Raw genomic sequence first — 6,200 nt, 5'->3', positions numbered from 1 at the left:
CTGTGGGCAGGATGAAATCAGGGAATCTCAGACACTCCTCAGCACAGTGACCTGATCTTACAAAATCCTTCAGTAACTGTTAGCTATTATGACTAGTAACAACGTTCTTAGCAAAGCTAAGGACTCAGTTTCCTAATGGTTTTTGCCTGAGAAACTGGCAACTTTTAAGGCAGATTATGTCCTTAGTTCATTCATGTAGGCAATTAAGGGTCTTTGTGAGGTTACCTATTTAAAGAAGTGTTGCCTCTGCATTTTTCTAGAAGTTAGCTCAAGAAGCTCTAACTAACCTCTAAATTATAAACCATAGTTAATTATGAAATAAAAGTGGAGACTCTGATGTTACTAGAGATTCAGGATTCCCCTCCCACCCCATTAGTGTGGTTCCCTTGGATACTTAGATACCTTAGATACACAAACTTAAACTTCTTCCCTTTGCTTGTAGGAACCTGTTTGTGAAAGGTCTTTGGTGTTCTCAGGTCTACGCTGCTTATAATATTTATTACACAGAGACTTTTTTTTTAAAGTACGGAACTAATACCCGCCCATATTTCCAATCAATGGCAATAAAACTAAAGGAGCCAAAACTAAAGAGATTTCAGGCCAGCTCGTCATAAGATGCAGGCTCTCAAGCTTCATGGGTTTGCTGAATTTTCTCCTTGGCTGCTGGAGTTGGACAGGTGAGAGGCTGAGGGTGCTGATTCATTATGAGGTGGTGATGATTTAGGTCAGGTAGGGAGGCAGAGAAGTGGCCCATCAGGGCGGCTACTGGAACGCAGGGGACCTGAGGGTTGTGCTTAGAAAATGCAGGCAGACTGCCGATGCAGGGGACACGGGTTCGTGCCCCGGTCTGGGAAGATCCCACATGCCGCGGAGCGGCTGGGCCCGTGAGCCATGGCCGCTGAGCCTGCGCATCCGGAGCCTGTGCTCCGCAACGGGAGAGGCCACAGCAGTGAGAAGCCCGCGTACCACAAAAAAAAAAAAAAAGAAAGAAAGAAAATGCAGGCAGAGAAGGGCCACAGTGGTGGGAAAAGGTAGGCAAGGGCTAAGCTGGGGACAGCTTACGTGACAATCAGAAGCTGAAAACTGAAGAGATAGTTGATCGCCAGAGAAATCCAACAGAGCAGACTTTGAACTTGTCAGGAGCAACCGCAGAAGGAGTTCTTTCCCGGTGTGGGGTGAGTGAGCAAGGTTACAGCTCAGGCTGCCGTTTACAGACTTGGCTTAGGACTCCTGGGGACCGAATGTAGGAAAGGGCCAGGGCGCGTGGACCCGGTCATCCTCTAAACATTTATTCAGTGCTTCCTCTGTGCTGGGGGCTGTAACACCTTTAAAGAGATGACGGATGACTGTCCCCAACGGAGGCTGGAAGTGCAGGATGGTGGTGTCAGCAGGGGTGGTTCTCCCTGAGACCTGTCATCAGGAATCTGTTCCAGGCCTCTCGGCTAGATGCTGGTGGTTTGCTGGTAATTTTTAATGTTCCTTGGCTTGTGTTTGCATCTTCATCTTCACATGGTGTCTCCCTGTTGCGTGCATGTCTTTGTGTTCAAACTTCCCTGTTTTACATGGACACCAGTCACATCAGACTAGGGCTCACCTTCATCACCTCATGTTAACTTGGTTACCTCTGTAAGGACTGTATCTTCAAAGAAGGTCACATTTCTAGGTACTAGAGGTTAAGACTCCAAAGTATCTTTTTTTCTTAAATTGCAGTATAGTTAATTTGCAGTGTTCTGTTAGTTTCAAGCGTACAGCACAGTGATTCAGTTATACATATGTATCTATTCTTTTTCGGATTCTTTGCCATTATAGGTTATTACACAATTTCAAAGATAGTTCCCTGTGCTATGCAGTAGGACCTTGTTGTCCATCTTAGGTATGGTACGGTGTACATGTTAACCCCAAACTCCTAATGTAACCTCGCCCTCCCTCTGCCCCCACCCCTCGGGATCCCCTCTGGTAGCCATAAGTTTGTGTGCTATGTCTGTGAGTCTGTTTCTGTTTTGTAAATAAGTTCATTTGTATCTTTTTTTTTAAGATACCGCATATAAGTGATATCATATGATATTTGTCTTTCTCTGTCTGACTTACCTCACTTAATATGATAATCTCTAGGTCTCCCCATGTTGCTGCAAATGGTGTTATTTCATTCTTTTTTTATTTTTATTTTTATTTTTTTTTTGTGGTATGCGGGCCTCTCACTGCTGTGGCCTCTCCTGTTGTGGAGCACAGGCTCCGGACGCGTAGGCTCAGAGGCCATGGCTCACGGGCCCAGCTGCTCCGCGGCATGTGGGATCCTCCCGGACTGGGGCATGAACCCTTGTCCCCTGCACCGGCAGGCGGACTCTCAACCACGGCGCCACCAGGGAAGCCCTCATTCTTTTTTTTATGACTGAGTAATATGTACCACATCTTCTTTACCCAGTCATCTGTCATGGGATAGCTAGGTTGCTTCCATGTCCTGACTGTTGTAAATAGTGTTGGTATGAACACTGGGGTTCATGTATCTATTTGAATTAGAGTTTTCTCCAGATATATACCCAGGAGTGGGATTGCATGACCATATGTTAACTCCATTTTAGTGTTTAAAGTAACCTCCATACTCCTCTCCTTACTGGCTGCACCAGTTTACATTCCCACCAAAGTGTAGGAGGGTTGATTTTTCTCCACACCCTCTCCAAAATTTATTATTTGTAGACTTTTTAATGATGGCCATTCTTATTGGCGTGACATGGTACCTCACTGTAGTTTTGATTTGCACCTCTGTAATCATTAGCGATGTTGAGCATCTTTTCATGTGCCTGTTGGCCATCTGTAGGTCTTCTTTGGAGCAGTATCTGTTTAGGTCTTCTGTCCATTTTTTGATGGGGTTGTTTGTTTTGTTGATATTAAGCTGTATGAGCTCTTTGTATATTTTGGAAATTAATCCCTTGTCAGTAGCATCTTCTGCAAATATTTTCTCCCATTCTGTAGGTTGTCTTTTTGTTTTGTTCATGGTTTCCTTTGCCCTGCAAAAGCTTTTAAGTTCAATTAGGTCCCACCTGTTTATTTTTGTTTTTATTTCCATTACTCTAGGAGACGATCCAAAACGATATTGCTGCCATTTATGTCAAAGAATGTTCTGCCTATGTATTCCTCTAGGTGTTTAATAGTATCCAGTATTATATTTAGGTCTGTATGCCATTTTCAATTTATTTTTGTTTATGGTGTTAGAGAGTGTTCTGATTTCATTCTTTTATATGTAGCTGTCCAGTTTTCCAAGCACCACTTACCGAAGAGACCGTCTTTTCTCCATTGTATATTCTTGCCTTGTTTGTCGTAGATTAATTGACCATAAGTTTGTGTGTTTATTTCTGGGCTTTCTATCCTGTTCCATTGATCTATATTTCTGTTTTTGTGCCAATATCATACTGTTCTGACTGTAGCTTTGTAGTAAAACCTGAAGTCAGGTAGCCTGATTCCTCTGCCTCTGTTCTTATTTCTCAAGATTGCTTTGGCTCTTAGGGGTCTTTTGTGTTTCCATACAAATTTTAAAATTATTTGTTCTAGTTCTGTGAAAAATGCCATTGGTAATTTGATAGGTATTGTGTTGAATCTGTAGATTGTCTTGCATAGTATGGTCATCTTAACAATATAGATTCTTCCAGTCCAAAACACAGTATCTCTTTCCATCTGTTTGTGTTGTCTTCTATATCTTTTATCAGCATCTTATAGTTTTCAGAGCACAGGTCTTTGCCTCCTTAGGTAGGTTTATTCTTAGGTAGTTTATTCTTTTTGGTGCTGTAGTTAATGGGATTGTTTCTTTAATTTCTCTTCTGATATTTCCTTGTTCATGTATAGAAATGCAACAGATTTCTGTAAAGTAATTTTGTACCCTGCAAATTTATGGAATTCATTAATGAACTCTAGTAGCTTTCTGGTGGTGTCTTTAGGACTTTCTATGTATACTTCACGTCATCTGCAAACAGTGAGAGTTTTACATCTCCTTTTCCAATTTGGATTCCTTTAGTTTCTTTTTCCTGTCTGGTTGGTGTGGCTAGGACTTCCAAAACTATGTTGAATAAAAGTGGTGAGAGTGGTCATTCTTGTCTTATTTCTGAACTTAGTGGAAATGCTTTCAGCTTTTCACTGTTGAGAATGATGTTAGCTGTGAGTTTGTCATATATGGCTTTATTATGTTGAGATATGGTGCCTCTATGCCCACTTTCTGAAGAGTTTTTATCATAAATCGATGTTGAATTTTATCAAAAGCTTTTTCTGCATCTATTGAGCTGATCATATGGTTTTTATTCTTCAGTTTGTAAATGTGACGTACCACATTGACTGATTTCCGAATATTGAAAAATCCTAGCATCCCTGGGATAAATCCCCTTGATCATGGTGTATGATCATTTTAATGTATTGTTGGAGTTGATTTGATAGTATTTTGTTGAGGAATTTTGCATCTGTGTTCATCAGTGATATTGGCATGTAAATTTCTTTTTTTTTTAATGATATCTTTGTCTGGTTTTGGTGTCAGGGTGATGGTGGTCCCATGGAATGAGTTTGGAAGTGTTCCTTCCCCTGCAATTTTTTCTGGAATAGTTTCAGAGAATGGGTGTTAACCCTCCTCTAGATGTTTGGTAGAATTCACCTGTGAGGCTGTCTGGTCCTGGATTTTAAAGTTTTAAAGTTTCTGATTCAGTTTCAGTACTGGTAATTGGTCTGTTCATATCTTCTATTTCCTCCTGGTACAGTCTTGGTACCTTCCTAAGAATTTGTCTGTTTCTTGTAGGTTGTCCATTTTATTGGTGTATAGTTGCTTGTAGTAGTCTCTTACGGTCCTTTGTATTTCTCTGGTGTCAGTTGTAAGTTCTCCTTTTTTATTTCTAAGTTTATTGATTTGAGTCCTCTCCCTTTTTTTTCTTGATGAGTCTGGCTAAAAGTTTGTCAATTTTGTTTATCTTTTGAAAGAACTAGCTTTTAGTTTCATTGATCAATAGGGAAGCATCAGCGACTTTCTTACATGGGGGGGCAGCGGTTTCCTAAAGTGGACAAGTCAATATTTAAATTTAATTCAGAAGGAAACCATGCCAGATGACAACTGTTTTCTTTTTATGGCTGTTCCTATTTGCCTTATATATTGAGGTGCACCTATGTTGGGTGCATATATATTTACAATTGTGATATCTTCTTGGATTTATCCCTTGATTGTTATGTAGTGTCTTCTTTGTCTTTTGTAACAGTCTTTATTTTAAAGTCTATTTGTCTGATATGAGTATTGCTACTCCAGCTTTCTTTTGATTTCCATTTGCATGAAATACCTTTTTTCAACTTCTCACTTTCAGTCTGTGTGTGTCCCTATATCTGAAGTGGGTCTCTTGTAGACAGTGTATATAAGGGTCTTGTTTTCATTTCCATTCAGCCAGTCAGTGTCTTTTGGTTAGAGCATTTATTCTGTTTATGCTTAAGGTAATTATGGATATATGTATGTTGTTATTGCCATTTTATTAATTGTTTGGGGTTTGTTTTTGTAGGTCGTTTTTCTTCCCTTCCTCTTTTTCTCTTCTCTTCTGATTTGATGACTAATTTTAGTGTTGTGGTTGGATTCCTTTTTCGTTTTTGTGTGTGTATCTATTGTAGATTTTTGTTTTGAGGTTGCCATAGGTTTTGATATAGCAGTCTGTATATAAACAAGATTGTTTTAAATTGCTGGTCTTTTAATTTCAAATGTATTCCAATATCCTGCATTTGTGCTCTTTTCTTCTCATGATTGCTGGTTTTGCTATCATACTTGTTTGTGGATGATTTCTTATGTTTACTGTATGTTCGCCTTTACCAGTGAGCTTTTCCATTCATCATTTTCTTGTTTCTAGTTGTGGCCTTTTTGTTTCTGCCTAGAGAAGTTCCTTTAGCATTTGTTGCAAAGACGGTCTGAATTGAAAGTTGTGTAGTTTCATAAAAATACAATGTAGTACATTTTTCTCAGTCCTTAATCTCTCCTCCTTACTTAGAATTAATAGGCAGACGTTTAGGTATGTTTAGATTCAGAATTTTATTTTAAATGGATTTCTGTGCCATAACATAATGTCTGTGATACTCTTACTAAAAATTATGTATAACAGTCAAATTCTAACAATTTTTGCAACAAGCTCTCATTACATTTTCTTCAAAATAGGAAAAGTTCACATTACATACCATTTTGAACATGATTGTTTGCTTAC

The sequence above is a fragment of the Hyperoodon ampullatus genome (assembly GCF_949752795.1).
Source record: "Hyperoodon ampullatus genome assembly, chromosome: 6".
Lineage (NCBI taxonomy): Eukaryota > Metazoa > Chordata > Mammalia > Artiodactyla > Ziphiidae > Hyperoodon > Hyperoodon ampullatus.
The sequence above is the reverse complement of the archived record's forward strand: the minus strand, read 5'-3'. Positions refer to the sequence as shown.